At 43.8% G+C, this 21623-nt stretch overlaps 1 pseudogene; it reads right to left on the minus strand.

The window, feature by feature from the left end:
• Window positions 1–4104: 4104 nt before the first annotated feature.
• Window positions 4105–8413, minus strand: LOC132233293 (UL16-binding protein 2-like; annotated as a pseudogene).
• Window positions 8414–21623: the final 13210 nt, after the last annotated feature.

Below are 21623 nucleotides of genomic sequence, written 5' to 3' on the forward strand. Positions count from 1 at the left end.
CAAATGGTAAGAATTCCTTCTTTTTTACAGCAGCTTAATATTCCATCGTGTAGGTGTACTGCAGTTTTCTAATCCATTCATCTGCTGATGGGCACTTAGGCTCTTTCCAGATCTTAGCTATGGTGAATTGTGCTGCTATGAACATAGGGGTGCATATATCCTTTCTGATTGGTGTTTCTGGTTTCTTGGGATATAGTCCTAGAAGTGGGATCACTGGGTCAAATGGGAGTACCATTTTTAGTTTTTTTGAGGAAACTCCATACTGTTCTCCACAGTGGCTATACCAGTCTGCATTCCCACATAATCATATCAATTGATGCAGAAAAAGCATTTGACAAAATCTAATACCCTTTCTTGATAAAAACCCTCAGAAAAATGGGAATAGAGGGATCATATCTCAACATAATAAAAGCCTTATATGACAAACCTACAGCCAATATCATTCTCAATGGGCAAAAAATAAAACCATTTCCCCTAAGAACAGGAATGAGACAGGGATGCCCACTTTCACCACTCCTGTTCAACATAGTACTGGAAGTGCTAGCCATAGCAATTAGACAAGAAGAAAAAATAAAAGGTATCCAAATTGGAAAAGAAGACGTAAAACTGTCATAATTCACAGATGACATGATACTGTACATAGAAAACCCTAAAGATTCCATCAAAAATTTATTAGACTTAATAAATGAATTCAGCAATGTAGCAGGATGCAAAATTAATGCCAATAAATCTATGGCATTTTTATACACCAATAGTGAATTTACAGAAAGAGATTAAAAAAACAATCCCATTTACCATGCACCAAAAAATTTGAGAAACTAAGTTTTTAAAGGAAAACACTTTCTTTTAAGAATCATTTTGCTAGGAGATTCATTTTCTATTTCCATTCTCTTCTTGCCAATGTGCCAATGTTTGGCCCTGTCTTTTCATTAATCAATGATGAATTTAAATGGTTTTGATAAATTCAATCTACCAGGAAAACAAGTGACTTTATAAGTCAATTCAATAGAATCTTGTGTGTGTGTGTGTGTGTGTGTGTGTGTGTGTGTGTGTGTGTGTGTGTGAAAGAAAGAGAAAGAGAGAGAGAGAGAGAGAGAGAGAGAGAGAGAGAGAGAAAGAGAGAGAGAGGCCATGTGAGAAAGCAGTGATGGTAATCTTGGCTTTCGGAATCCAGTTAACAAGTTGCTACTGGCTATGGCTCTTACAAAGTGGAGAATGGGAAGACATTTTAATACATAACTGGCACTAAAGATAGGTTTTCAAAAATTGAAAAATTAAAACCAACAGCAGACACATTTTTAGGAGAATCAGGTATAGAACAGGGTCTCTTCGGGACCACTGTCAGTTACAGTGCTATTTACTATTTGCATGTACAGACAGACAGAGTAGACGTCTCTGGACAGTGAAATATCAAACGGGTAAGGGGTGTGCTGTAAAGGCTATAGGGACTGACAGAAATACCCCAGGGAAGGTCAAGTTAAGGTGTGTGGTCATGTATTTAGAGGGAAGGGACTCCAACTATAGAGCCCATCATCAGTCCTAACCCAGGATAGGTCATTTCTATGGTTCCTGACACCTGAACCCAACACAGAGCTGTGGTCATAACAGTTATGAAGGAGGCACACGTGGAAGGAAAAGAACAAGGACATCACAGCACCTGGCCTGTGCCTTATACAATGCTTTAAAAAAGGAACTCTTTTTATAAGCGGTCATACAATTATAGACTTTTCTCCTAATGTAATAACTACTGAAAAAGTGTTGAAATACCAGAGTTCTACATATACATATTTTTGTTGGCATTCTCATAACATGCTAAGGAAATCCATGCATTTTGGCTCTTCAACTTATTTCCTGAGACTAACAGCAAGGACAATGACCAAGACCGCCCTCAACAGTCCTCCGGTGCCAGAGACAGAGTCCAGACCTAGATGGAAAGGATCCGTTTAGTTCACCCCAATGCTGGGAACACATAAAGGAACGTTTAGAGGTTGTTGTCCCTTTTCTTTGGTTAACGGTCTGTAAAAGTTTAAAATGATAAATGTTGATGTTTGTGATGGAAGACCTTTATTTCTCCTTATATACTTTTTGTATATTTAAAAATGTAGGAAGAAAAATATTTCCCCTTAAGTGTCACCTTTCCTCCATCAACCAAATAAAGAGAAAACACGTCTGGCCTATTTGAGAGAAGCCAGGGTGCATCCTGCTGTTTCGGGGTAATTTAATTATGCAGTGATTCACCAGGTTCTCATTTAGTCAGAGGACTGTAAAAAATGAAATCAACACTGCGGACAAGTTATGGCAAGGGGCAGGATTTAGAAAGTTATCTTGCTGTCTTCCCTCCTGGCCCCTAAGCCTAGCATTCTGCATGTTGGCAGGAATCACTTGCCAGTGGGAATGACGAGGTGATGCAACATGGGAATGCACTCAGTTTACCTCTGCCTGTTGGCATCCTTCTGTGTCTGCTTATGGTTTTTATGACCGAGAGGGTTACTATTTTTTTTCAGAGGTTATTTTAAAGTCAGAAGACAGTTTTAGAAATGCTATGGCCCTGGAAATGCATGAAGTCATTCTCAGATTACTCCATGAGGTAGACACCAGTAATCATCTTGATTGGGTCCTGGCTGGGGCTCAAATTTTAAGTAACTCTCCTAAAGCGAGGCACCAGGCAGGCCCAGAGCCACGTCTGAAACCCAAGACTCTGACTCCGCAACCGCTGCCATGAAGAAACCCTGCCTGTGCGAACACTGGCGCCGGGTGGGCAAAACAGCGAAGCACTGGTGGCAGCCTGAGGCCCACAACCTAGCCTGAGACGGGCAGTGAAAACCTGTGGTTTAAGGGAGCTCCTTGATTTTAGCGCAAACCTCTACACATGTGCCTTGCTTGACTTTCCTCCTCAATCCCGAAACGATAAAGGAATGAATACACTTGTAAGAGTGGAGAGATTGGGAGGTGGTCATTTGGGAACTAGAAACTAACCATTTCCTGGAAGTCTGAAAGGACAGCACGTTTTTTAAAATGTCATTTTGTTCAACATGGTTTCGTTATAATGTGAAAGAGATGCTGTGGGAACTCAGCTTGGTTACCTCAGTGAGCCGAGGGGACAACGGGCTTCATTACATGTCATTTCACTGAACTCGCAGAACCTATTGACGACGCTGAGTGAGGACTCACTGCACATGGAAATCTGTCCAAGAGAAAGAAGACCAGGAGGAAACCAAGACGCAGGTGGAAGCTAAACTCCCCAGGAGAACCCTGAGCCCACTAAGCTCAGTGACAGAGCATAGGTGTGAAAGGAGCAAAATAAAATAGGAGTCTCTCTATAGAGAAATACAAATACCATACGGTTTCACTCACGTGTGGAATCTAAAGAACAAAACAAATGAACCAAAAAACCCCAGAAACAGAGTAGTAGATACAGAGAACAACTGATGGTTGCCAGAATGGAGGGGGGTTAGAGGCTTCGTGGAAAAGGTGAAGGGATAAGAAGTACAAACTGGTAGTTACAGACTAAACACACGAAGGTAAAGCACAGCACAGGGAATATTGTAATAACTATGGATGGTGCCCGGTGGTACTAGACTTATCAGGGGATTACTTTGTAAATCACATAAATGTCTAACCACTATGTTGTGCACCTGAAACTAATATTGTAGGTCAACTGTAATGTAAAAATTAAAAAAGGAGTCTCCTATTGAATGAATACACGAGCAAACACGCCTTCCACCCCCGCCGCCAACACACACACACACACACACACACACACACACACACACACACAGTGCTTACCTCTCCCCATCATAAAACACACTTAACCTTTTCTAAACAAACTGTAAAGAGCTGCTTAGAAAAAGCTACAGGTCTTGTGTGGGTGTGGATATCCCAGCAGTCCTCATTCTAGAACTGAGAGAACTCCTAATTCCCTAGGCAGTGCTCTGCCTCTGACCACAAAGCTCATCAATCAACAAGGCTGACTCAAAGGGAAATGAAAGGAGAGGAAGGGAGATTCCAGTCAGCCCCTCATTCAGGGGAAACCACTACGAGAAAAGCACAGGTTCACAGACAACAGAAGAAACCCATACAAAGTACTTGGTCTAATCAGTTTTTTATTCTTAAATTTGAGCAAACAATCACTGATTACTGGCCATATGAAGATAATCAGCAGCAAAGAAAAAAAAATGAGGTTAACAGATAAAACTGACCTTTTAAATATGTTTCTATTGATTTAATTTTTTAAAAGTTTTTTAGAATATAAAGATGTTTATTTAAATTTCATCACACTATTATAAGCTATTAACGGGAACAGTCATAAATCTGACTTTGTTCTTTTAAAATAGATGACTGATTTTGAGGACACAGAAAGAAGCCCTGAGGTCTGGCACTTTTTGGCAATATTATTTACATGAAAAGTCATGATGCCAAGATGTATCTGATCTTCCACAAAGAAGATGGAAAATGTTCTCTTTGTTGAGAGGAGAACCAAGATGGCGACATAGGTTAACGCCGGAGTTTGCTGCTTTGAACAACTACTTCAAAAGTGAAACCAAAAAACGGAAGGGACATCACCCAGAACCACAGGAACGCTGGCTGAGTGGAAGTCCTACAACTAGGAGGAAAGAGAAACGCACACGGACACTCAGAGGAGGCGCAGTGCTGAAGTCAAATTCTGAGGTGTGGAGTGCGCGGAGCGGGCTGGCGGCGGAGGGCCCGGTTGGCGTTTTCAATCGGGAGGGAGTCGCAGACTCTGAGCTCCAGATCCGGGCGAGTCTTTAGGGACCCAGACTCAAACGGGAGAAGCGGGACTGTCTGGCTTCAGTCAGAGCGAGTGCAGCTTTCTCTCCGAGCTTTGCAGCGGGTGCTGGGACTCAGGCAGATCCCCTGGGGAGAGGACTGAGAGCCGCCATAACTGCTCTCTCCGGCCCACCCTGTTGAGATTTCTTATTGAAGCTATTAATGTTTAAGTGTAGGAATTACATCTCAGCACCAGAGAAAGTGGCATGATATGTTTAAAAAGCCCCGAAGAGGATCATCAGCAAATGCACTGATGGACATGAGGTGCTGCATCTACTGTCTCATCCTGATCTGACCCGGTCTCTGGTCAGAAGGTTTGAACTCCGGGTGTTCAAAAATGAGCAGCAGGTCACCCAGAGGCAGCCAAGCAAAGGCAGAGTCGCTGAGGTAGTCCACTCTCTCAGGGCCTCCTTGGCTGCATCGGCAGCCTGTTACTGTAAAGGCTCCAGCCTACGATGCCAGCGATGACCCAGCCGGCGAGGATCACAGGGAGGAGGGAAGTGGTGCGCTTGCTGGCTGTGGCCTTGGACAGGGCTGGGGCTGGGGCTGTGGCAGTGGCTGATGCAGCTTTTGTGCTCAGAACTTCATCCTGGGGACACGAAACTTGTTTAAGCCACTTCCTACAGTCTCCAGTTGAGGTCCTAACAAGGAGATCGGTCATAGCTCTGCCACTCGCCAATGTTTTAACAGTCTGCCTTCCCCATGCAACAGTGTCCAGTTTCCATTCTTTGAGTCAAAGTGGAGAGATATCTGTCGATCCAACGCAAACTCCCAGGATGCGCTGGTGCATCCACTGGACTCCTGCTGACACATCATGCTGCCCTGTAGGGAGGGAGGGTTCCTGGTTGCAATCCTCCCTGCTTTAATGTCCAGCAGGATCTTCATGAGCTCTTCCATCACGTATTTCAGAGCGTCTCTCTGTTGATTCCAGGCCTGTGTGGCATTCATCTCCAGAACACTGATGGGTTTGACCTACTACAGGTATAATGAAGGAATGTGTTTCCATTGACTTGGCCTTGAATTTCACACCATGGTTGTCCATTAGGAGTGACTGTGAATTTATAGCTGAGATAGCACAGAGTGGAGCAGCCGGTTCCCAAAGCAGAAGCAAGAGCAAGAAGACGGGGCTGAACCCTACAGACCTCTCCATCTCCACCTAAAGCAGGAGTGCACACACTGTCAGTGAGCCGGCTGCACCCCGCCACTCGCCGCGCCTGGGCTCAGGGTCCGGATGTCCTCTGGTAGATGAATAAACTGTGATACATCCAGACAATGGAATGGAATGTGACCAGACAATGGAATGTTACTCAGTGCTAAAAAAAGAAAAGAAAAAAGGGGAAAAAAAAGTGCGCTATCAAGCCCTGAAAACTACATGGGTGAATCTTAAATGCATATTACGAAGTAAAAGAAGCCAATGTGAAAAGGCATACACTGGATGACTCCAACTATATGACATTCTAGAAAAGGCAAAACTATGGGGACAATAAAAAGACCAGTGGTTGCCAAGGGTCAGGAAGCGTGCACCGGGGTGGGCGTAGGGCCTGGGGGAGGACGAAGGAGCAGAGCACAGAGGGTTTTGGGGTTGTGAGAATATTCTGTATGACATTAGAATGATGGATGAATGTAATTTAATATTTGTCCAAACTCATGCAATGTACAGTATAATGAGAGAACCTTAAGGTACACGACGAACTTTGGGCAATTATGATGTGTCAGTGTAAGTTCACCCTTGGTTTAAAAAAAGGAAGCGGTATCATTCTGGTAAGTGGTGTTGATGATGGGGGATGACTAGGCAGCGGGTATATGGGACATCTCTGACTACCCTCTCAATTTTTTGATAAACCAAAGCTCCTCTAAAAAAATAGTCTTAAAAATAATATTTCTAGAAAACAGAAAAAGTTATGAAAAGAGACTAAGGAATGGTAGTAACGCATAAGAATAATAGAAAGAATGAGTCTTATGTACCCCAATTTTTTGCATCACACATGCTTAAACCTTGCCATGTGATATGTTGGGTTTAAAAGTTCCTAATATGTGGTCAAACATTGGAGCAAATCATCAAATACAACCCTTCTCTAAGGATCTTTAAAAGAACAGAAATTCCTTTTTTGTCCCCAGTGGTTTAAAAGTGGCTCTACTTTCTTGGGTAAACACCACAGAGACTCTATCCTGTATGTGCGTAAGCCTGTCCTTCAAATTTCTACCATTTGGTTTAAAAATCTGGAAAAAACCTTTTTGCCGATATTTTGCTAAATTTACCCCAAAACAACATATCATACTGTTGCTTTGTAAAAAGGGTGTGAAGTGACTGAAGAAAGAGGCAGACCACTCCTGATTGGTAGGCGGCAGTTCTAATAAGCAAGGGAACTGAGTATGAGGCTTGTCTTAGGCGACAGCAAGACCAGTACATCTCCACACCCACCTGCCAGAACCTTAAAAATACTATATATGTGGAGGCCTTACCTGGGTTCAGTCAAGATGGTCTCCACACTTTACTCTCTCCGGGTTACATCCTTGAAACAGCTTGGGCTGTGGGAACTGTGGCGGAATATAAGTTGCAAGGATAGGGAGGAGTTACGGAGCCTTGGATGGCCCCAGTCCAGCCCTAGGGTCATCTGGCGGTCAGTCCCGTCCAGACTTCCTCCAGCACGTACTGCTGTTCCTAAAGCTGCCTTGCTGGCAATTCAGGTGGAAAATCCCACCTTCATTTCCCAGGTTTCCATCAGAGCGCATCTCCTTCTGTCAACAGTAAGTGGCATCCGTGACTTGTTGATTGTACATCCGTCATCCTTCACAGAAACGCAGTTTTGTCCATCGTGCACATGTCCCGGGTGAAATGATTCCGGGCACCTGTTTACTGGCTACTGACGACCTTACATAGGAACACAGTTTGTTGTAGTAACACAGTGGCCCAGGAAGGGAGGCGGGAAAGCGGGGTTTTGGCTCCAGCGTGGCATGTGTGTGTGACAACTTGGACAAGACACCCAACTCCTTCTTAAATCTTTGCTTCCTCAGCAGTAAGATGCGAGCATTGACCCAGTACTCTCCCTAATTCAGTCTAAATCCCCTGGGAATATTTTCAACATGAAGGGTGAAACATGATCCTCTTTGGTGTATGTCTGGGTGTAACAATATAATTAGCTTTTGCTCTACCATTCACATGAAACAAATTCCTAGGCACCGTTACGAATGAACGTCTGTCTGGCTTCATTGCAGCAGGAAGGCTCATACTTTAGAAGGGAAGCTGCAAAGTCTTTCTTGCTTCTCAAGCTCTCTAGCCGCCTGGCCTTTTCCCCACTAAGACTTGCGAGCCAACACTGTTATCTTTTGGAGGAAAAGAGAACATATTACATGAAGGTGAGAATTAGCTTCACTTAAGAACCCCTTTTGAATGCTTTGCTTTAAAACTTGGAAACTTTTTTCCCCCTTTTCATTCTTCCATTTTAAATTTTAAAAATGTCAACCGATTAGTTTTTTTTATTCACAAAAACAACAATAAAAATATCAAAACAGTGATAGTTTGAGATTATGCTCTCAAACTTTAAAATGCCAGGCTAACAAATTCCAGAATGCTGAAGCCTATTTATTTTAACTACTAGGGATACATATGTTCATTTTTAAAAAAATCCTCACCCGGGAGAACCAAGATGGCGGCATAGGTTAACGCCGGAGTTTGCTGCTTTGAACAACTACTTCAAAAGTGAAACTAAAACACAGAACGGACATCGCCCAGAACCACAGGAACGCTGGCTGAGTGGAAGTCCTACAACTAGGAGGAAAGAGAAACGCATACGGACACTCAGAGGAGGCGCAGTGCTGAAGTCAAATTCTGAGGTGCGGAGTGCGCGGAGCGGGCTGGCGGCGGAGGGCGCGGTTGTTGTTTTCAATCGGGAGGGAGTCGCAGACTCTGAGCTCCAGATACAGGCGAGTCTTTAGGGACCCAGGCTCAAACGGGAGAAGCGGACTGTCTGGCTTCGGTCAGAGCGAGTGCAGCTTTCTCTCTGAGCTTTGTGGCGGGTGCTGGGACTCAGAGAGGCAGAGCCCCTGGGGACAGGACTGAGAGCCACCATAACTGCTCTCTCCCTCTCCGGCCCACCCTGTTGATCCTGTGCGACCCGCCCTGCCCAAGCCCTGCACAGAGGCATTTACCGGATAGCCTCAGGCAAAGGCTAGATTAGCACCTCCCTAGAGGACAGAAGTTCTCTCACTGCTGACACAGCTGATTCTCATAGCCACTTGGCCTGGAGGTCAAACCCTCCCTGGAATTAGCTACAACAATCAAGATTTATCTATAAGACTGCGAACAAAGACCACTAGGGGGTGCACCAAAGAAGCATAACAAAATGCGGAGACAAAGAAACAGGACAAAATTGTCAATGGAAGAAATAGAGTTCAGAACCACACTTTTAAGGTCTCTCAAGAACTGTTTAGAAGCTGCCGATAGACTTAATGAGATCTACACGAAAACTAATAAGACCCTCGATCTTATATTGGGGAACCAACTAGAAATTAAGCACACACGGTCTGAAATAACGAATATTAAACAGACGCCCGACAGCAGACCAGAGGAGCGCAAGAATCAAGTCAATGATTTGAAATGCGAGGAAGCAAAAAACATCCAACGGGAAAAGCAAAATGAAAAAAGAATCCAAAAATGCGAGGATAGTGTAAGGAGCCTCTGGGACAGCTTCAAGCGTACCAACATCAGAATTATAGGGGTGCCAGAAGATGAGAGAGAGCAAGATATTGAAAACCTATTTGAAGAAATAATGACAGAAAACTTCCCCCACCTGGTGAAAGAAATGGACTTACAGGTCCAAGAAGCGCGGAGAACCCCAAACAAAAGGAATCCAAAGAGGACCACACCAAGACACATCATAATTAAAATGCCAAGAGCAAAAGATAAAGAGAGAATCTTAAAAACAGCAAGAGAAAGTAACTCAGTTACCTACAAGGGAGTACCCATACGACTGTCAGCTGATTTCTCAACAGAAACTTTGCAGGCCAGAAGGGAGTGGCAAGAAATATTCAAAGTGATGAATGCCAAGAAACTACAACCAAGATTACTTTATCCAGCAAAGCTATCATTCAGAATTGAAGGTCAGATAAAGAGCTTCACAGATAAGGAAAAGCTAAAGGAGTTCATCACCACCAAACCAGGATTATATGAAATGCTGAAAGGTATCCTTTAAGAAGAGGAAGAGGAAGAAAAAGGTAAAGATACAAATTATGAACAACAAATATGCATCTATCAACAAGTGAATCTAAGAATCAAGTGAATAAATAATCTGATGAACAGAATGAACTGTTGATTATAATAGAATCAGGGACATAGAAAGGGAATGGACTGACTATTCTTGGGGGGGAAAGGGGTGTGGGAGATGTGGGAAGAGACTGGACAAAAATCGTGCACCTATGGATGAGGACAGTGGGTGGGGAGTGAGGGCGGAGGGTGGGGCGGGAACTGGGAGGAGGGGAGTTATGGGGGGGAAAAAAAAGGAACAAATGTAATAATCTGAACAATAAAGATTTAATAAAAAAAAAAAAAAAAAAAATCCTCACCCAAGGATATTTTTCCATTGATTTTTAGAGAGAGTGGAAGAGAGAGGGAAAGAGAGAAATATCGATGTGAGAGAAACACATCAATTGGTTGCTTCCTGCATGTGCCCTGACCAGGGCCCGGGCTGGGGAAGAGCCTGCAACCGAGGTACCTGCCCTTGACCGGAATCGAACCTGGGACCCTTTGAGCCACAGGCTGATGCTCTATCCACTGAGCCAAACCAGCCAGGGCATATGTTCATTCTTATCCATTTTTTTGTCGGTTGATCTGGTTTAATCCTATATGATAAAAGAGGTAATATGCAAATTGACCATCACACTGTGGGGGCAGGCCTGCTGCTCCACTTGCCTGCCGCTGGAGTCCCCTCAGCCCCGCCAGTGGCCTCAGGTCCTCCTGCACCCCCCACTGACCGACAGCTCGCTCAGGCTCCTCCAATGAGCTGCCCATCCCTCGCTTCCTCCCACCCCCGAAGCTGAAGCCTGACCGTGGTGTCCAACAAACTGGAAGTTGTAACTCATGTCATTCCTCAGCCGGGCGCCTGCTCTGCGTGCCTGCTGCCGGAGTCCTCTCAGCCCTGCGGGGGCCTTGGGTCCTCCTGCAACCCCCACTGACTGAGGCTCAGGCAAGCTGCAGATGGTGGCAATCGCTGCCCAGGGCCGGCCCGAGGTGCAGGCAAGCCTCAGATGGCGGCTGCCCAGCTGCCCAGGCTGGCCTGAGGCGCAGGAAAGCCTTGGATGGTGGCAACTCAGCCGCCCAGGGCCGGCCCGAGGCTCAGTTAACCAGGTCCAGCTGAGGCTTGCGCTTCCAGCAGTGGCAGCAGCAGAGGTGTGATGGGGGCATCAGCTTCCCCTGATCGCTGGGTTGCCTCCTGCCCCTGAAGGCTCCCAGACTGTGAGAGGGGGCAGGCTGGGCTAAGGAACCCCCCCCCCCCCAACTCCAGTGCATGAATTTTCATGCACCGGGCCTCTAGTTTTAAATAAAACTCCTCAAGTTTTAGAACCAGACTGAAGTTCACTTTATTTTTCAAAGATTAGACAGGAGATCCAAACATTTCCAATAAAAGCACCTTAACAAAAGTTCAGGCTAGAGACCTAGGGACATGGCACCCTCAACAAGAAGTAACACCATAAAGAGCAAACGAGAAAGTGCTTCGACTACGATGGACATGTTCTTGAATGAGTCACAACTTCTCTAACCCTCATTTTTTTCTCATCTGTCAAATGGGAATATCATTAAATTCTATGCACACAGAGTTGAGGGGATAAAATGTGAACTCAAAACTATTAGAACCAGGCTATACTCTACAGAAATGTCAGGGTTGTAGTGAAAGCATGCAATTAAGAGCTGAGATGACAATAAGTGACATAGTTTTGCTCCTAATTACAGAGCAAATCATCGATCCATCTGGGGCTCAGAGTCCTCTGGAAAAGAGGGGCTATGTCGAACAATACGTGATTTCTCTATCAACTGTAACATTTTCTGACTGAATAACTGCACGCCGGGTAAACCTACAAGTTAATAAGCCTGTGCGCCTGGTTGAGGTGACTGTCCTGGTCTCATATATCCTGCCAGGGGCAGTACTAATCCAGTGCGTTTTCCACCCCGCATTTCAGTACCTCCCAAAGGAATCAACGAACACCCATCGAGGGAGGGCCTGCAACATGCCAAACATGCTAAGCTCTGAATTAAAAACATATGGAGTATGTGAAAGTGGCTTATCTCTTCCATTGCTCTCTCTCCAATAGAAACTTTCAAAATAAAAACAAAACTCTTTGAGGAACAAAAATGACAAAGTACATTTCAGTGCACCAATATCTGACGAGCTTACAAAAGGAATCGTCAGTGTTTTATTTGCTAGTACGGCTCTTTTTTTGCCTTTTTTACCTGAAACATAGTTTCAACATGATATGTATGTCTCCATTGCCCTACTTTTATTTTCCTTATACAGTTTCTGTGGAGACATACATATCTTATCCAAAAAATGGATAAGAATGAACATATGCTCTAGACCAGTGGTTAGCAAACTGCGGCTCGCGAGCCACATGCGGCTCTTTGGCCCCTTGAGTGTGGCTCTTCCACAAAATACTGACTCCTGCGCATGGGCCACGAAGTTTCAATCGCACTGTACATGCGCGCCCACACGTGGTATTTTGTGGAAGAGCCACACTCAAGGGGCCAAAGAGCTGCATGTGGCTCGCGAGCCGCAGTTTGCCAACCACTGCCCTAGCCGGTTTGGCTCAGTGGATAGAGCGTCAGCCTGCGGACCAAAGGGTCCCAGGTTTGATTCCGGTCAAGGGCAGGCTGGAGGCTCTTCCCCAGCCCAGGCCCTGGTTAGGGCACATGCAGGAAGCAACCAATTGATTTGTTTCTCTCACATCAATATTTCTCTCTGTCCCCCTCTCTTCCACACACTCTTTCTTGCACAATAATTTAAGTAGTTCATGCAAAACCCACTACTTGAAAGTAATCTCCATTTTATAGCAATTTACAGAAAATATGGCAATATGTTCATATATACATCATTATCTATTCATATGAATTTGCATAAATCCATATTCATGTGTTTAATTTGCTTTAAGAAACTGTAAAGGGAAAATAAAAGTAACATGCATTCAGAGACACATTTTAGTGTCCCTTGATGATTAAGATGGCATTTTTATAGCTACCATATTATGAGAAGACTAAGGAAGGAAGAACAAAGGTCAGCGTGATTTCTCAGAGGGAAGAAATAGTCTGGGGATTTTGATTTCAGGGGAAACCCCTTTGCTGCCCAGGAATATTTTCTGAACTTTTGCAAATATTCATCATCCTTCCTGAATAGCACAAAACCTTCCATCCTCAAAATGCAAAAGCCCCAGGAAGAGGTAAAACACCTACTTCTATTTGTAAGTTGCTATTAGCAGCTAAGAAAGGCAGGTTTGTGAACACAAAGCAGAGCGCTCAGCTCCCACAGGCTCTGGGGCCAGAGGAAGGTAGAAATGAACACTTTCCCAGGTAGAGGAGAATCAGGAAGCAGAGACGAGAGAGTACCTTGGTCTACTTCCCATATTAGCTCATGACCACGCTTGAAGCATCACTGTTTAAGCAGATATTAGAATATACCTTAAACTAGCAACAAAGAATCTTCAGGATTTGCATATCTGTTTAGAATCTGTAAACTGAGATTTTTCATTTTTATGTGTTCATTTTGATGCTGGAAGCAAGAAAAATTTGTTTTGCTAATTGTAAAGCCAAAAAGTATCCTTTGCAGTGAAACCTCCACTTGGAAGGCATTTTCAGGGAATAATGTTCCAGATCCTCAGGGTAGCGTCTGTCAGAGGTTTGGAAGCCTATTAAGTCTTAAAGATCCGCCCCCGCCCCCCCGCCCCCAGCATGGATGGCTCATGTTTGAGCACCATGACTAAGTAGGAACACCTACAAAGGAAACAGCTTCATGCTGGAGATGACTTAGCCATTTCCAGTCAGCCCGAATCTATTAGCACAAGTAGGCCTTCAAGACATGCTCGGTATATAATTGTGCAGGGAACTTAGCCTTTACAGAAATGGGACCTCTCTCTGAGAGCTAAGCTAAAGGGAAATGTTTTCTTGCAGACAAGTTAGCACCCTAAAGCTTTCTGGGCCATCCTTCAAGCCCTAGGGCACTGATTCTCAGTGTTTTCTGATATGCAACCACTGCCATCGGAACCACATGAGATAATTTGATAAAAATACAAATGGTCAAATGTATGCCTTCATAAAGAACACAAATGAGTAGTTTAAGATCCGCTTAGGAACTTATATCAAATAGTACTAGTATATGCTTCTTGTGAGCTAAAAATAGTAGGCATGCTAATTCAAAAAGTAACTTTGACTTATAAATCTACATTTTTATAAACAATAAGTAATGAGTCTTCATTTTTGAAAGCCTGACTCAGTTTTTCTATATTTGAGGCTACTGGGCCTTTAAGCTTCTCAGTTGCCAAGTAAACAATATCCCCTCAAAGCTTTGGGGAACTTTGAGGCCTCCATGGGGCCTGGTTAGGGAGACACTGAAGCCCACTGAACAGATGGCAGCTGGGAGGGTAAGTTTGCATCTCACTATCTCCTCTGAAAAGGAAACTGGGGGAGGTAGCTTCTAAGGTTGAATTTACTGGAGAATTCTCTAATTTCTACTTAAGCATTCACGATCTCTTAATGTATCTAGATTTATTACAATGAACACAAAAGATATATATCTTTCCACAAACAAGAAGAGAAAACCAGGGAAAAACACCTAAGAACCTTCATTAAAACGGACTCCCAAAGGACTGTTGGAAAGATCTCCATGAGAAGAGATCTAGTATTTTCATTTTCTTCAAACGGCTTCTAGATGATCGGACCCATGTTTAGAAATGAAATCTGAGATGCCACCAGAGTTTAAACTCTACAAAGGCAGGGACTTTCTTTACTTTCCGAAATGAAGACTATGTGGAAGATACCTAAGAAAACATGAGCTGAGCCGCTGTCTTAAGCCAGGTTGAGCCTTATTACCACAGTGTGCCCCAAGGGGGCGCCAGAGAGCCTCGAGCGCAGGTGTTCTGTGCCAAGCACCCACCTAAGTAAGCTCCAGGGATCTTTCCAGCCCCCTGGGCCAGGCAGGGCATTTGAACATGTTATTTCTCTTAGACAAGCTTTCTCTTGATTTATATCCAAGGTGCCCTATAAATGTGAGCTTTTCTTTTTAACCTCTATGACAGGAAGATAGGAAGCCACTGTAGCATGTGACACAGATAAATTAACCCATTAAACCTGAATAAAATGTGTAACCTGTTGGCCACTATGACCAAAGCATCTTAGAAAGAATCTTAAAGTACACTGGATTGCTTGCTCATGCACATGGTTTAGCTTTCCGGCATACCCCACAACACCGAATAAACTGAATTGCTCAGTTGAATTGCTCAGATTGTCTGGGGGTGGGGGTGGGGGGAGACTCATTTTCACATCAATGGGGAACATTTGGCTTATTGGATACACTTCTGGTTCTTTATGGTAAGCCATGCCATCTGCATAGGAAAAGGCAGTTATTTCATATCTTTATGCTTAAAAGCAATGCAACTAGTTCATTTAAAAAGGCTGCTTTGATTTGGGTAGAAGTCAAAGAAAGGGGAGCCAAAGTCCTGATATACCCCATTTAAGATGAATGTCTTCTGCCAGGAGAAGCCCTGCCCAGACGGATTAGGCTTTGAGAGTATTGACAGGTGACACTGTGCAAAGCGTTTTATAAACACTACATGAAGTTCTCTCACAAGTAACAGAAGATATGTTATCTCCTTTCTCCAGCTGGAGAAACAGGAGTGATTTGATTTATTGCAGGTGATCTCTAAGTTCCCTCAGGCAAGATACCTGGTTTCTTACTGGCCTGTGTTTGGGGGACTGGTGCATGGGTTCTGCCCTTCGCCTCAGCCGACACATCTGAGTTCTGTGAAAACACAGTGAATGTGGTTGCATCCAGGCATCCTAGTTCTTTGGAAAGGCCCCAGATGACTTTGCTGTGTAGACAGACTGAAAACCAGAGAGTAAAGGTCTGCCTGTTTACAAAGAGGGCAGACCAACTCTTAAACCCATCTTCAAAAGTGGCAGTTAAGGAGTTAATTAGCATAAGAAATCAAAACATTCAGACCTAGATATAACTGCTTACATAGTTTCCGTAGTAGGCAAAACTCTCCCAGAGCCTTTTAAAATATGAATTATCAAACAACTTTTTATTTTTTAAAAAATCTATCTTTATTGTTGAAAGTATTATAGATGTCCCCCTTCCCCCCCCCCCCCCATCCCTTTTGACCCCCTCCACCTCTCACCAGCCCCTCCCAGGCTTCACCACACAACTGTCTGTGTCCATGGGTTATGCATACATGCATATAAGTTTCCCGGTTAATCTTTCCCCACCCTCCCACCCCTGCCTTCCCCCTGAGATTGGTCAGTCTGCTCCATGCTTCTATGTCTCTGGATCTATTTTGTTCAACAGTTTATTTTGCTCATTAGATGCCACATATGAGTGAGACCATGTGGTATGTACCTTTCTCTATCAGACAACTTTATAGTAGAAATATTTATTGGGTGAAGACAAGTTCGTAGAACTACAAAATGAAGGAAACTGAACTAAAGCAGTTAGTTGTTTTCAACTCTGTGGCATATTAGACTCACTTTGGGACAGTTTTTAAAGAGGCTGATGCCAGGATTCACCACAGATCAATTAAATCAGACTCTCCCAGGGCAGGCTGGGACACGGGGACATGTTTGAAACACTGGTGATTTTAATGTGACTGTGGTTAAGACCCTCTGTCCTAAGGCTTAAAAGGGAGGTTCACCCTGTTATTTGATAATTATTAGGCAATGCTTCCCAAACTTTAACCTGTGTGGGAATCACCTGGGAATGTTGCTAAGCTGCAGGGTCTGTCTCGGTCGTACTGGGGTGGGGCTTGAGAATCTGCATCTGCCACGGGCATGATGGTGATGATGTGAGGGGCACATTGAGTAGCAAGGCTTCAGGGCCTGGTCCTCGGACTTGGCTGCACCTTGGAATCTCCTGGGTCCATGAGATTCAGATTTCATTGGTGTGGGGTGTGGTTTTAAAAATTCCCCAAGTGTTTGACATCAAAATTTGAGGAGAGAGAGAACGAATAAACCTGAATGAGGAGGAATTAGAACAGTGGTTTTCAACCTTCTGGCCCTTTAAATGCAGCTCCTCATGTTGTGACCCAACCATAAAATCATTTTCATTGCTACTTCATAACTGTAATTTTGCTACTGTTATGAATCGTAATGAAAATATCTGATATGGTCTTAGGCGACCCCTGTGAAAAGGTCGTTCGACCGCCAAAGGGGTCGCGACCCACAGGTTGAGAACCGCCGAATTATAAGGATCAGAAGAGTACCATGTGCAGGGGATGAGCTGCATCGACAAACAGGTTTCGTGGCCTACAGACAGTATCAGAAAGGCCTGGCTTTTTATTTTTTCTAGAAGACTTGGAAGCTAGGCCACCACTGGGTCTGCGTTCCCTTGTGGTAGCAACCAGGTGGCACGAGGTAGGGCCTGCCCGTTTAGAAGGCGCATGCACTTTCCCATGTGCCAGGCCTACCTGTCCCACGCCATTTACATGTGTTACCTGTCTCACCCTGAGAGCAATCACGTTCAAGAGCTCTGGGCTATGCAGTGCCTACTGCACCTTGACCCCAGGTCACTTGGTGCAACTGGCAACACCCATCAGAGCTGCCTTTCATCAAGAGTGACTGTCCATAAAATGGGTAGCTAGCCTCCTCAATAGAATTTGTAGACATTGCCCTGGTACATGTAGTAAAGAGACGTCCTTCCCCACAGCTGACAGGAGTATTAGTGGGGGAGCCCCTACAACAGAGTGCGGCCGTTCCAACTCCCAGCTGCAGGTACTCACCCTCTGTGTGTGAGGAAACAGGAACCACCCGACAAGATTATGAGACTTAGACCATAGACATAGAGCACCTATCAAAGTGCCCGGCTCATAGTAAGTGCCCAGTCTGTGTCAAGCTGCCATCATTACCCATTTTGTACTTATGCCCTTCACCTGTTCATAGGAGCTGGGACCAGAGCACATTGGGCAGCAATTTTAGACAAGCAGACGCTAACCTCCTTCAAGAGACTGTAACCTTGGAACAAAATTTCCTATCCTATTAAAGCAGCAGCCAGAAATTTCCTATCCTGTTAGAAAAGAAGCCAGGAAATGTTTTGTGTATTAACCCAAACCAACCAACCACCAAACAAACAAATCCTCCCAGAATTAAAATGAAAGGCTCTGGATTTAAAAAGCTCTAAACCATCTGGGGAGAATCTGTCACCCGCATCCCCTAATTGTGTCCAGCACCTCATAACTCTACTAATCACCCCGTGTGCCCTTTGTTTTGTCTCTCACACCACCACTTCCTTCAGAAACAACAACTCTCTCTTCTCTAGACAATCCCCAGTGGGGAGGCTCTCACAGCTAAGTAATCAATAAAGCAGTACTGAAAGAATGAGCAAATAAACCCACACATATTCATCCCAGAGGACTCTTGCTAGCTAAGGATTGCTTGTATTATATTTATGTGTTAAAATACTTCAAGACCGTGGTGCTAGTCTATTGGAAACAGACAGCTTTCGTTGGATGGTGTTACTATAAATAAACCTCTGCACCTGGACTCACAATGTTCCGCATTCCAATTAGCCCACAGAGAATTTGTGTACAATCCGAATTTTAACAATAATGATGATAGCATGATTGATTTCTTCCGGAAATGTGCTTCGCTATTTTACAAGTTAATGTAGACTAAAATAATTGAGCACATTGCCTTCCTAAGTATCTTTCATTTATGTCTTTATTAGTTCATTCAATAGAGAAGTTTTTTAAAGGGTAAAGAGGAGATGCTAAACCAATTTTGAGAAGCTTCGACCAACCACGCTGATCTAAACAATGTACTGTTTAGCAAATTTGTATTCATAAAATTTATTCCAACATCTAAAATGAAAATCTATACAATGCATTTCAAAAGACAAAGCAATGAGCTCTCCCTCATTTCTTCTTGAAAACAAACTCACCTATCTCAAACAATGCAGTCAATCTAAAATATCTCTGAGTAATCTAGACATTCCATAAAGATAATTTTTAAAATGCTCACAACCCCGTTATGCCTTATTTAATCATTGGGTTTTTTTATGGTTATCAAAGAAAAAGAAAGTGAGGTAATCTTTATGCATTCATAATTGCATTTGCATTTTCTAAGATATATTTCTCTTTAATTTATATAGGGCATCCTTGATCAACAATTACAATGACTCATTTTCTCTTCTATAGAATCCATTTAGCACTTGAGGGCCATCAGTCACACTGTTTTTGTGTTGCTTGGTTATGTGAAAATTCTGAGGCTCAATTTTTAGCCATAGGCAACCTGTAAATCTTATTTTAAATTATGGTTTTCAGAAAGGTGTAACATGTAGCATCTAGAAGAGGAAGGGGTAGAAAATTTTTGTCATCTCATCCAACTTCATTTCCTGTAAGAACCTAGAGATCTCTCAGAAAGGCTTCCGGGCTGCTGCGGAGAGCTGGGACAAGAACCAGAGCCCTGCACTGCCCTTCTTACTGCAGGAACTGCGTCTGTCAGGAGGTGCAGTACCCCCTTGAGTCTCTTGCACTCCTCCCTGTCTTGCTGGGTGTGCCCTGTCTTCAAGGCCCTGAGCACTTCCACCCAGGCCATTTCTCAGTGTTAGTTATGCAGCTGGTAACCTTGAGAAATGAAATTTGTCCCAATTATCAGAGTTATTAAGAATGGAGCCAGGTCTGTTATTTCAATGCTTTCAATTACACAATGCATCACATAGCCACTGAGAGGAAGGGAGAGGGAGAAACATTGGTAAGAACCATTGATTGGCTATCTCCTGCACACCCCTACTGGGGATTGAGCCTGCACATTAGGAAGGTGCCCTGATCAGGAATTGAACCTGTGACCTTTTGGTGCATGGGACAATGCTCAACCAACCAGCCACATCAGCCATTTCTTTTTTTAAATGGCCCCAACCATTTAAATTTCTTTTTTTTTTTTTACAAGAAATCTATGTTTACATGTGCATGTGGTACACCCACACACCCACACACACACACACACAGTGTTATATATAAACATGCTGTCTACCTGCAGGAATGAATGGCTGAAATCCAATATTGACTTCCTGGGATGTAGCATATTTAAATTTTGCCAAATTGTCCAAAAGAATAAAGCACTGACTTATTGTCATACAAACAATACAACAAAAGGCACCAACATATGGGTAGTGGCTAACAACTTACACCCACGTTCTTCATTCGTGTTTCATGTTGTCTTTTTAGGGTCTCAATTTCTTGGGGGGAAAATCCACATTTCCAACAATTTATAAATCATCACATTTTCACCTGGGGCTGCCAAACAGTCCACTTTGAAAGCACAATATGCATTTTCCAGAAGCCCAGTTCAGAGCTGCATGTATTCAATATAGGTTAACAATGAGTACTTGCGTATTAACTATAGGTTCTAAGACACATCACCTTTCATTTCTTGCATTTACTGTCTGAAGGGGAGGGACAATTTAACAAGGAAGCAGCTGCAAGAACAATGAACAAATCCAAATGACTTTTAGAGTTGAGAAGTAAAATACACTGTGCAGCTAACAATTATATTAAGAAATGACAGGTGTGTTCCAAGTTGACTATTTTCTGCAATGAAAAACACAAAAAGCTAACCTTACAGTGAAAAAAGCTCAACTAACAATGGACTACAGGATCTATTTCCCCTGCCTACCCCACTTTCCTGGAAACAAATTAATAGGAGCTAATTGGAATTTAAAATAGGTTTACTAGTATTTTACTCTCTTGCTGGCATCCCACTTCTCTTTCCCCCTTTTCTGCATATAAACATGACTGCAAGTTTAAAAAGCACAACCCCAAAGGGCAAGTACATTGGTTTCCTATCGCTCTGTTGTAACAAGGATAAACGTCGCGGCCTAAAACAAGAGAAATGCATTCGCTCACGGTTCTGGAGGTCGGCATGGCCTTCTCTGCTCAGGGTCCCCCAAGGCAGGAAAACAAGGTGTCGGCCGCGCTGCGTTCTTACCTGGGTCTCCCAGGGAATCTGCTCCAAACTCACTCAGGTTGGTCGTTGAATTCAGTTCCTTGTGATTGTGCAGCCGGGTCCCTGTTTCCTTGCTGGCCGCCCCATCCTCAGCCTCGGACGCCCCTCAGCCACGGTGAGGCCTCCTCCCTGGACGCCCTCCCCCATCCTGAATCCCATTTGCCCGGAGGAGCCCAGTCCCTTCTATGAGCTCACCTGATTGGCTCAAGACCAGAAAGGCTCGCACCTTATCTACAGGTGAACTGATTTGAGACCCTGAGTCCCTGAGCAAACCCCCTACAGCTGCACCGAGGTTAGCGCTCACTGGGAGAAGGTGTGCGTACACCAGTGGGAACCTTGACGGCCGTTTCAGAATTCTGTTTCCAAAAGCACGCAAATCAGGATTATAATCTCTCCAACAGCAATTCATTGGCTATTTTATTGGACCACCATTTTGGATTTGTCTCTCTTCTAAAAATGAACTTCCTTGGTAAGAGGTCTGCAGTTCAGGCTTAATAGATAAAAGCAACATGGAAATAATAATTCTAAAAGCCAATTGCAATTATTTTAAAAATCTATTTCAATCACACCTAAGTAATCGATATATCTCATGGTAGCCTGGTGATTATTAAGTTCTTTTTAACCAAGGTTAAACAGTGACAATAAT

The sequence above is a fragment of the Myotis daubentonii genome, chromosome 4 (assembly GCF_963259705.1).
Source record: "Myotis daubentonii chromosome 4, mMyoDau2.1, whole genome shotgun sequence".
Taxonomy (NCBI): Eukaryota; Metazoa; Chordata; class Mammalia; order Chiroptera; family Vespertilionidae; genus Myotis; species Myotis daubentonii.